Below are 12511 nucleotides of genomic sequence, written 5' to 3'. Positions count from 1 at the left end.
TGAGATGCTTCTATGTACCTATTAGAATGGCCCAAATTTAGGATACTGACAATACCAAACGCTAGCAAGGATGTGGAACAACAGGAACTCTCATACATTGCTGGTGGGAATGCAAAATGGTTCAGCCACTTTGGAAGACATTTAGCAGTTTCTTACAAAACTAAACTTACTCAGCACAAGATCCAGCAGTCATGCTCCTTGGTATTTACTCAAAAGAGTTGAATACTTACATCCACACAAAAACCTAACTAAACACAGATGTTCAGAGCAGTTTTATTCATAATTGCCAAAACTTGGAAGTAACCTAAGTGTCTTTAAGTAGGTGAATGTATAAATAAGCTCTGTTATACCCAGATAATGGAATATTATTCAGTGCTAAAGAAATGAACTATTAAGCCATGAAAAGACATTTAAGTATGAAAAGTGAAGGAAGCCCATCTGAAAAGGCTACATACTGTATGATTCCAACTATATGACATTCTGTAAGAGGCAAAACTGTGGAGACAATAAAAAGATTAGTGGTTGACAGGAATGGAAAAGGAGGGGAAGGATGCCTAGGCAAAACAAAGAGGATTTTAGGGCAATTAAAATACTCTGTATAATATCCATAATGATGGATGTGTGTCATCAGACATTTGCTCAAACTCATAGAATGTACAGCACCAAGAATGAACCCTAATGGACTTTGGATGATAATGACGTGTCAATGCACATTCAGCCTTGATAACAAATGTACCAGTTTTGTGAGTGATGTTGATAACAGAGGAGGTTATGCATGTGTGGGGCAGGGAGTATACAGGAAATCTCTATAACATATTCTCAGTTTTGTTGTAAACCTAAAACTGCTCTAAAAAATAGTCTTTTTTAAAAAAAATATTAATCTTGCATTGGCATGCAGTATACAGTTTGTAAGAAAAGACTAAGATAATCAGGGAGATAATTACAGAAAGTTGTGGGGGTCTAAACATGAGATAACAGGATCACCCTCAGGAAGAAGAGATGATATGGAACAAAAGTTAAAGTTACATTATATAAAATGAAGAACCAACTAACTTTAAGACTCGGTTAGGAGTCATAGGAAGTCATAGGAAGGAGCCTGTAGAACTGTATAATTTAAATTGATTTTTCATCTTGGACAAACTAGTCAGTTATATTTATTAAAAGGGGCTTCAAAACCTATCAACCAAATTTTTCTTTAATTAACCAGTAATTTGACCAAACTAACTATGAATTTTGTTAAACTGTACAAAGGCACTTGAAAAGACTTCTGTTTCTGCTTTTACTTTTACCAGAGTGTGGAAACAACTTGAATTTCCCAATTTTATCCAAAATAATAATAATTTTCCCCAAAATTATCCCAGTAATTTTGTATTTTCAAATCAGAATAATATGCAAATGATGGAGAGGGTGTGGAGAAAAGGGAACCTTCTTGCACTGTTGGTGGGAATGTAAACTGATACAGCCACTATGGACAACAGTATGGAGGTTCCTTCAAAAACTAAAAACAGAACTACCATATGACCAGCAATTCCACTACTGGGCATATACCCTAGAAAACCATAATTCAAAAAGAGTCATGTACCACAATGTTCATTGCAGCTCTATTTACAATAGCCAGGACATGGAAGCAACCTAAGTGTCCATCAACAGATGAATGGATAAAGAAGATGTGGCACATATATACAATGGAATATTACTCAGCCATAAAAAGGAATGAAACTGAGTTATTTGTAGTGAGGTGGATGGACCTAGAGACTGTCATACAGAGTGAAGTAAGTCAGAAAGAGAAAAATAAATACTGTATGCTAACATATATATATGGAATCTAAAAAACAAAAAAAAGGGAAAATGGTCAGAAGAACCTAGGGGCAAGACGGGAATAAAGATGCAGACCTACTAGAGAATGGACCTTAGGATATGGGGAAGGGGAGGGGGAAGGGTAAGCTGGGACAAAGTGAGAGACTGGCATGGACATATATACGCTACCAAATGTAAATTAGATAGCTAGTGGGAAGCAGCTGCATAGCACAGGGAGATCAGCTCGGTGCTTTGTGACCACCTAGAGGGGTGGGATAGGGAGAGTGGGAGGGAGGGAGATGTAAGAGGGAAGAGATATGGGGACATATGTATATGTATAACTGATTCACTTTGTTATACAGCAGAAACTAACACACCACTGTAAAGCAATTATACTCTAATAAAGATATTTTAAAATATGCAAATGAAAAAAATTTAGAATGAAAAAATTAGGAAGTCTGTAGTCATTTGGTAAACAACTTAATGTAATAGTTACATGGCCAAAGTAATAGAATTAATTATTTATATATCAACTATACCGATAAAATTTGAACAAAATCTGAATTTAAATCCTGAATGTTTCTTGTAACTTAAGCATTCTTTGGTAGAATACCCCCACACAGCAATAATTGTACATCAATGGAGAATTTTCATATTTCTTTTACTGTTCCTATTCTCTTGTTATGTAGGTACAAATATTTTTGTGTGTGTAGCATCCTTTTGTTATTTTTTAAAGTAATAAGTCAATTACTTTGATTAATTGAGCCTAATGTTTGTCAGAGCATTATTTTTAACAGAGCATTTTTTTTTAACATCTTTATTGGAGTATAATTGCTTTACAATGTTGTGTTAATTTCTGCTGTATAACAAAGTGAATCAGTTATACGTATACTGTCAGAGCATTTTTGCTGTTTATTTTCTTTGGTTAGGACACAGGATAGAAAATAGTGAACAGTATCCCTTTTACTTTGAGTAGAGCTTCACTGCATTAAATAGTGTCTTCAAAGGCAAAACTAGACTGTAAGCTCAATTCAATTTCAAACTCTTTCATGTCACTGTGTTCTTTTCTATGTTGGGCAATTGACCCAGCAGTGGCCAGATAAAAGGGCTTAGCATCTGAGTAATTTAGATCACATCTGTGCAACTCAGATGTACACTCTGCATGCATCATAAGCTTTTCCCAAAGTAGAAAATGAAATACACAGAGATAATTATTGCTGCTGAAAAATTCAATGCTCTGCAAGACAGATTTTATTTTGACTAGTGCATATTACAGTACATTTGTGGAACAAAAGACAAGCTTAGTTTTTAGAGCTTGTTTCCACATTCTGTGTGCCTTGAATATTTTCCGATCTAGGCACAGTCATATGCGTTTGGGTGTTTCTCTCCCCTACCTTCACTTCTCTCTCTTAAAGATTAGCAATAAAGGAAAGCATCAGGGCTATTCTAATTTACTTATCAAACATTTGACCATTGATTTTAGTTATTTAACATTTGCTGAAGAAATACAGTGACATATAAGGAAAAAAGAAAGTCAAAACAGGGCAGAATCCTTTTTTTAAAAACCCACGACAGTGGCAAAGCTTAGCTTGATCATACCCAGCGTTGATGACAGTGTGGGTAAACAGGCATGCTCATACAGTCCTGGTAGAAATGTAAATTGTTTCAACCCTTTTAGACAGAAATTTAGCAATCTCATCAAATTTTTAAACGCATATAAAATTTGACCCAGAAAATACACCGCTAGCAATTTGCACAAGTATTCAAAGATACCAGGCTGTTTACTGCTGTACTGATGGTGTTAACAAAACAATGAAACAAAACTAAATGTGCACTTGTAGGAGAATGGTTAAGTCAAGCTATTTTTTGTAGAAATCAGTTCATGATGTAGTTGTCTATGTGCTAATAAGGATAGATGACCATGATGGATATACCTACATACATATACACTGATGAGGCTCCAAACAAGCTACCCAAAATATAACACCTTGGCATATTAAATACCTTTAGCTGAAGGAGTTTGAGAAAATGGCAGAGGCAGAAACCATCCATTACACTTCTTCCCTGAAACAGGCCAAGAAACACTCATGTGAGAGGCACTTTCCCTAAACCCAGAGAAAGGGAGCATCCTTATCTCTGACAACGATGGGATGCTGAGAAGAATCCTAACAGGCCTTGCTGTTTCCCCGAGTTTACTGCCATTACCTCATACTCCTTAACCTATCAGATTCCTCCACTGCCGTACACTTCACCAAACCTGGCATAAAACACTCAGGTCTAACTGTTTCTTTGGGTCTTTCTTTCCTTATGAAGGCTCTCATGTCACATAAAACTTATATTAAATATATTTGTATGCTTTTCTCCTGTTAATCTGTTTTTGTCAGTTTAATTTTCAGATCCAGCCAGATACCCTAAGATTGTTGAGGAGAACTTTACCCTCTCCTACAATACCCATACTTACGTACTGGTCAACTCATTGAAATTTTCCTAAGGGTACCTGTGGAACAGTTAACATTGGATATTCTTAGAGACAAAGAAATTATGGAGATGAAGCCTTTTACTTTTCTCATTATTAATAAATTATTTTTGTTTACCATGAGCATGTATTACTTTAAAATCACAATAAAATATTCATTAAAAGAATATTAAAAAGACATAAGACTATTCATTTTTTGGAAATGTTTGAAAGCAAAAGTATTTCAGGTTTCAAGATTCTACGTTTTCTTAGTTTAAAATTTCATAATTGAAATTGCTATCATGGAATATATGAAGAAGCAAAATATTGACATAAACCATTTATATAAATTTCTACAAAACAATAACATCATCTATTTCAATGATTAGGGTGTCCTATATGTCAAAATGTTGGTTTTAAGACAATAGAAATGATTGATCTATTGCATTTAGGTGTCCATCGTGATAAGTATCTCTGGGACATGACAACAGCTCAGTAATAAACTCCTTGGCAGCAACTACAAGCTTGACAGTGATGTATGTCTCGGGCACCTTAGGAGGAGCCCAGCTCCATTTACTTCAGGTGATACCTGGTTTCCATTTTTCTCCAAGGCAAGAATTTAATTGGTTGTATCTGGTAGAGATGGTGGAGTGGAATGATAGGGGAAGGACAGAGGAAAGGGGCGGGGGATACACAATCATGAAAAATGTTTCAGAAAGTTCCTTCAACAAATCAGGAAAGGAAGGAAGGTAGGAAGGTAGGCTTTCACTTGAAAAGGGAGCTAACTGAAAAGGGGCTCTAATACTAGCAACTCAGCCATAGGGAAAAATCAAGAGAAATAGTTGTAGAAACTTGAGCAATCAGTTTAAAAAACTGATTTGAAGATTATTTATTTTGAAATTTATCTGTTTATTAATTATGATACTTGGGATTGTCAAATGACAAAACCAACACATTTAGTAACGAGTTTGCTGTTCTTTATTCAAGGGAAAACAGCTCATGGATGCAGGGAGTTCAGAACTTCACAAGCAGTGAAACGCTCTTCCCTGGGGATTTTGGGTGAAAGCGAGTTCTACAGAAGAGCTCGTTAGAAGAGGCAGCCTGGAAACAGGGCATGATTGGTCAAGAGGTCAGGCATTTCCTTGTAAGACTATCAGGTCCTATTTTCTAGGGTAAGGTGAGCTAGTTTAGCTGAGAGGGAGGATGGTGATTGACGTATGTTAGGATTCCTTGACAGGTGTTTCCTGTCAGTGCAGGCTGATTTAGGTTTAGATTTGTGATAAGGGGCCAAACATGGAGTCACTGGAGCAGGCTCCATTTTGTAAGCTCAATACATGAATTAACTTTATCAAGATTAATATTAGAATAACATGAAGTTTTACCTTTCTTACTGGTAGAGACAAAATAATTTACAGACATAATTTCTTACCCATAATAGATGTTCATTAAACATATGTTGGCTATTAAATAAGCCTATATAAAGATATTTAGTTCTAAAATTAACATCTGACTCATGACTTTCTACTAGTAAAAGCTAGGGAGACAACTATCAAAGCTTTCAGTTGAGACAATGCTCAAACCACTATTAAAAGGACATTCAACTTAAAAGGTAGGTACAGGGAATGCTTTGTAACAGAATATGTTGAACCGATTTATGTGGTATTCAAGTGCTTAGGTTACAGGTATTACGAGAGAGATTAGCATCTAACTGAGGCTTTTATTCCTGAGCTAATACAGAAAGCCAAATTTTGAGGAGAAATTTGGACCTTTCACTGGCTGTGTGGAACTGAAGCATGAGCAACTATGTTTAATTTTTCTTTAAAATGATGGATTTGTAGTTTAAATGATGAAATTAGTTTTCAGTCACAAGTCAGTCTTGAGTGCATCTGGGTTTCAGGAGCTTTTCCTGAGGCTTAACTGTTGCTTTTCCCAGGGCTCATCTACGAGAAACCAAGTGGATTGCCTTCGGAACAAATGATAGTTAATTCTTTTCCTTTTTTATGCATATCAACTACTATGCTTAAGTTAAGCAAAAAAAAAGTGGTTTACTGAAAGACTGGCATAGGGGCCCATGAGTCTGTGCCCTTCAGTTTATACCAATATACCAACAAACAAACAGTAAAAACCAAAAAACAAAACCAGTTTTTTCTTACCTTGCTCTTATCTATGTGAAGTAGACTAGCAAAGGGCTTTTCACCTGTGGCAAGTGAGAGTCTCCCTTTCTTCCTTCTTCCTTTCCTTTCTTCCTTTCCTGATTTGTTGAAGGAACTTTCTGAAACGGTTTTCATGATTGTGTATCCCCCCCCTTTCCTCTGTCCTTCCCCTATCATTCCACTCCACCATCTCTACCAGATACAACCAATTAAATTCTTGCCTTGGAGAAAAATGGAAACCAGGTATCACCTGAGTAAATGGAGCACCTCCTAAGGTGCCCGAGACATACATCACTGTCAAGCTTGTAGTTGCTGCCAAGGAGTTTATTACTGAGCTGTTGTCATGTCCCAGAGATACTTATCACAATGGACACCTAAATGCAATAGATCAATCATTTCATTTAGTGTCTTAAAACCAACATTTTGACATATAGGACACCCTAATCATTGAAATAGATGATATTGTTATAAACCATAACAAAACATGCAGAAATTTATGTAAATGGTCTTTGCTAACATAAAATTTATACTATAGATATATTTTGATTATTCTTAGTTATATGGGTGCTATGAAGAACAAAATATGATAATTTCAGCAGAAATAAATGTATCATGTTCCCCAGCTTAAGTTATCATTGACAAATAAAAATTGTATTTATTTAAGGTGTACAATGTGTTGTTTTGATATACATATACAATGTAAAATGAGTACCACAATCAAGATAATTAACACACTCCTCACACAACATAGTTACCATTTTTTGTGTGTGTTGTGAGAACACTTGGGATCTTCTCCATTAGCAAATACCAAGTATACAATACATTATTATTAACCATAGTCACCGAGCTGTACATTAGGTCTCCAGAACTTATTCTATAATTGAAAATTTGTAACTTTTGATCAACATCTCCCCATTTCCCCTACCCTTTACCACTCCCCCATCCCCTGGTAACCACCATTCTACTCTCTATTACTATGAATTCAAATTGTTTATATTCCACATATAAGTGAGATCATGCAATATTATCTTTCTGTATCTGGCTAAAAATAAATATATCTTATTTCCTTCTTGTTAGAATGTTGGTCACATTATTTCCCTTTGAAATAAATTTGACTTTAGAAAATTAATGTTGGCTCAGAATCTTTTGATCTTTATAAAGACAAATACTTGGTATTTGGGACATGATTTTACTAGTGCATTATGCAACGCTAAAGATAAACTGGAGAGAAATCAAGCTATTATTCATGGAGAGGTGGGGCATTCCATACTTGCAACCATGACTACAAATAATATGAACATCCCATAGCTTTGTCAATTTTCTTAATTTGACGATGAAACATTTAACTATAGTGATACTCAAGCATCACAGGGGAAATATAACAAATAAATTACTTTGGTCAGTACACATAAACAACATAAAAATAAAATGCCATGATTTCTTAACTGTAGTCCTTAAAAGTTAAAAAAGAGGTAACAGACCCATAATGGAGTCACTTGTACTAAGCTCACATCACTAAACCCAGACCTAATACCTAACCTCATTGCAGTGTCAGCCTCTCCCAGGAGTGTAATCATAACCAGTCAGTGTGGAATTTCCTGGTCAACACTGGTGAGGTAAGCTGCCCGGTAGACTGCAGCTATCTCCCAAAGGAAGGTGACCTTGCCTGAAACAACCCACTGTTTGCTGGTAACTTCCTTGTCCCACCCACCTCTGCTTATGAAAATCTGTCATTTTGTATAGCTCTTTGGAGTTCTTTCTGTTTGCTGGGTGGGATGCCGCTCAATTCATGAATCACTGAATAAAGCCAATTAGATCTTTAAAATTCACTCAGTTGAATTTTGCTTTTTAACAGTAGTAACTGAGCAGTGAAGTAAGTCGGGCCTCAAAAGAGTTTATAACTTAGGAAAGAAAATATGATATTTATGTTAGGTGTCTGTGTTAAGTGAACATGATCATGACAACACTGAACTTTTCCAAGATACTTTCATACTTGGCATTATCAGACAAACTACTACATAATATGAATGTGATCATACTCAAAGGACATGGTGGATTGTACAAAATTTCAAACAAATGTCAAGACACATTTGAATGGATAAGAACCAATGAGAGAATTCCCCAAATGAAAGCTATGGTAGACTAATTAAATACATGCCTCTACTCTGCAGCTATGTTTGCTTCTCATAGTAATAAAGACACACTGAGTGCATACATTAGGTCAGGGAAGTATACATGTTCTTGATAATGATATTGCTGTTTAGAGACAAATAAGAAGTGATGGTGCTATGTTTTGAGAACAGACCTACACAACTCCAGGAGCATTTAAATACCAAACTATACTTCATCATTCAAAATAGAACCAAACAGGATAGGGATAATTTTAAGAGTCAGTTTGGTCACAGAGACCAACACACCATCAGAGGAAGCACAGTAGAGAGCAGCTTACTATAGTGGTTTAGCTTTTGCCTGCTAATAAATAAAACTTACTTTCTTTGAGAATGTCTACCCTCTAGCAAATATTTCCTGAATCTCTACTACATGTCAAGTACTGAAGTTTTGTGATAGAGAATGTAGTGAGCATGAAATAAGATGGCATAATAACAGAGTAAATTTTGAAGGTTTGCGTGTGATTTTTTCAGACAAAGACTTTTTAATATTCCCTGGATAACTTGGAACCACTTCCTCTACCCCTTCAAAATCATAGAGATTGTGAACATCCATGAAATCAGATTTCCAATAATCCCTGTTATTGCTGGGGAGCATAATCTCTGCTTTACATCCTTGCCCTTGCCACATCTTCCAGAAATCCAAGAGAGGAAGTCAGCACTTAAGATACAGAATGAGGGGAATCATGACAGACTCAGTTCCAGAATAAAGTAAATGGTAGTAATTGGTAGTAGCATCTATCATTTATTGAGCACTTACTTGATGCCAAACCCTATAGTAGTGGTATGTACATTATCTCATTAATATTCAAAACAATTGGACAGAATAGGCATTATTAGCCCTACTTTGCAGATGTTGTGTGCTAAAATAGCTAGTCCATACTACTCATAATGCAAAGACATTCAGACACAAAGTGTGAGAGCAACTTTCCTATCTCTAGAAAACACTAGAAGATGTAGTAAATTTTCAGAAGTTGCTGATGGGAAGTCTGGGAAATACTGCACCTAGTTGTGAGAGATGGAAAAACGGAGTGGTGAACCATTAAGCCACTCTCAGCTGTATATATGGTGAGTCACTAGTCATTAAAGATGGCCGTTGGAAAAAACATCTCCCAGCTGAGGCAATTATAACTGATCTGCTCATCTTGCTTTTCCCCTTTTACTTCATCCCAAACACTTGCTAAGCAATACATTCATTTCCAGCTCTGAATTTATTGTTGAAACTTGATACATTCTTGATCTTGACCCTTAAATCTCCACAAGTCATGGCTCACATTCTCCAGGGGAATTCGAGTAAACAGTTGCCTGAGTGAAACTGACCCCAGTATTCTTGCAATTCCACATCTCGTAGCCTGTGAAATGACCCTCGGCAGAAGGCAAGTGGGTAGTGTACATGTAATGCAAATCTATTCTAAAAAACATTAAAATATGTTTTCAGTATAACTCTCACATTGAATTCTTTAATGAGAAATAATCATTCATCTTAAGTTACTTGAAAAGTTTCCTGCTTAATAATAGAACCAAGCTTTAGAACCTCAGCTTTAGCCCCACCCACAATTCAAGAGGTAGAACCAATTAGATGTAGAACAGATACCAATCCAGCTTGAACAAAACAAGTGTTTATTTTCAGACTTTGTATTCACTAGGCACCACAATGTTCCTTCTCTGTTATCAATCATGTTTTATAGAAATATGAAAACAGAATTCCTAAAAGATGTAAGTACAACATTTATATCAAACTATCTCTCTTAAATACCTATCCGAATTCTCTTTTTAATTTCCCTTTCCCTCCTCAAGGAACATTCACTAGCAAATTATGTATCCATTTTTTGCTGGAGAGTTTTATGCATGTTGAGATGAGTCACTTAGTCATGGCTTTTGCAAAATTCTGGTGAGGAAAATCTACTTATGTCTTATGATAATATCATCTTCAGAAGTGTGTCATCTTCTGAAGGGACTTTTTGGAGTCCTCAGAAACACACCCTGGTCGGTGATAGGATCCAGGCCTCAAGGCAGACTAATATGGAAATATATTGTGCGTACTGCACAGGAGATGTCATAAGATTCTTTCTAAAAGTCACGATAAAGTGCTTTTCTTTAATGTCAGTAGAGGAGGATGGAAAGAGCACTGGGCTAAGAGTCCAAGAGATGAGTTTAAGACCTAGCTATGCCTGCAATTTTTCCATGGACAAATTATTTTACTTCCTTGGGCTTTGGCTTGCTTAAGTTATCTGGAGGGGTTGGAATTGTCAGATAATTTAAAGAAATGTGATAGATGATGGTCCTTCTATCAATTCTCTTTTTGTATTAAACTTTTAACCTCTTATTTATCAATTTATCTTTTTCCTGAAAACTTTGATCAGTTCCCATCACACACTTCTACCAACATCTTCTACTCAAGCCTACTTTTTTTTTTCTTTTTAACCACTTAGTTAAACTTTTAATTTGTTTCTCAGCAATTTTGTTCAACACGTCCCGGCTTTGAGACGTTTTTGTTCAACATGTTGGTACGATTTGGAATGGCAGAGGTGGGTTGATCAGGTGGGCGTTTTTAAACCTCTCATGGCATGATCTTCTCTTTCAATACTCAGCCATTCTCGTTTATATCTAAGGCTGCAGTGAATTTGAATTGTGAGGGTTAGGACATCTAACTGTTCTTTCTTCACACTGGTTTAGCTGTAATAAATGTTGGGGAACTTGGAGTCTATGGGCACATATTTCAGGTTAGCACATTGTTTGCTCTCAGCCTTAAAGGGAGGGATGACAATAGTATACAGTTCCTGAGCAACAGTGACCCAAAGACCACCGTGGACATGTATGAAGTAGGAGGCAAGTGGTGTACCATGTGGCTTAACTCAGTATGGTAGGCAAGACTCCATCACAGATTCTCTTAAGGAGTTGATCTGAGCATGTGTGTATGTTTCATTCTATTTACAAGATTGTGTGAGTACACAAACCTATACTGGAATATTTGGCAGTATCTGGATCACACAGTATAAAATGTCCAATGATAATTACATGATGATTTGTTGCTATGGTTTTGCACATTTTGATTTTATTCACTACTCTCCTTATTCAGAAAGGACTGGATATACAATCTTGGTATGGTAATTTTTTTCAAAGTAGAAAATCTCTCACAGAATACGTCTGACTATCCACAATAAGTTTTTCCCATGATGTTATTCATACTGTTGGTATATGACCTCATTTATATTTTTACTTTTCATATCAGTTTTAAATTCTTTATCCAGTAAAATGTACATGGCTCTTATGTTCTCCCATCTCCCAGGGGAGAAGAGGGGAGAATTTCACACAATGATATAATCAAAATGGGCTTCATCTAGATGTAGAACCCTATGGTAAGGAGGAAGAGGGCTTTTTGTGTTCATGCACTATACTGGCTCCCAGAAGGTGAGTCAAACAGTCCAGGCTGTTGGAGGGGAAAGGCCAGGAAATCACTACCTAGTCCTCTTCAGAGGAGCTTCACATTTGGTGCTCTCCCTCCAGCGCAGCCTCTGGTCTCTCTTTCCTGCTGGAAAGAGTCCTTATATCTCACTTTACAGGAAAAAGAGGACCATCTGCATACTCCAGCAAATTCTGAAACTCAGGTCAAGAAATAGAAAGTGAAAAGGGATCTTGAAAAGACCCTTAGATCTTTGAAGAAGGCCCCTTTGACTCCGAGAAACAAGCAGAAGCCGATGTCTCCACAGAGCCTGCACAAATGCTCCCTGTACAGAAGAGGAAGCAGCAGACTTATGGGCTCCTAAAGGTGAAACTCCAGCTCCAAAGAAAAGCTGACCTAGAGGGTCCCTTTTGGATGGTGGCTGAGATGTAGTTTCCTTTGGGAAAATTTGCCTGGTCCCTAGGCTGGGCAGCTCTGACCTCTTAAAGTCACAGGGAACCCTTTGTCAAGGCATTTGTGTGTCATTAGGGATCCC

The sequence above is a fragment of the Kogia breviceps genome, chromosome 9 (assembly GCF_026419965.1).
Source record: "Kogia breviceps isolate mKogBre1 chromosome 9, mKogBre1 haplotype 1, whole genome shotgun sequence".
Classification (NCBI taxonomy): domain Eukaryota; kingdom Metazoa; phylum Chordata; class Mammalia; order Artiodactyla; family Physeteridae; genus Kogia; species Kogia breviceps.
The sequence above is the reverse complement of the archived record's forward strand: the minus strand, read 5'-3'. Positions refer to the sequence as shown.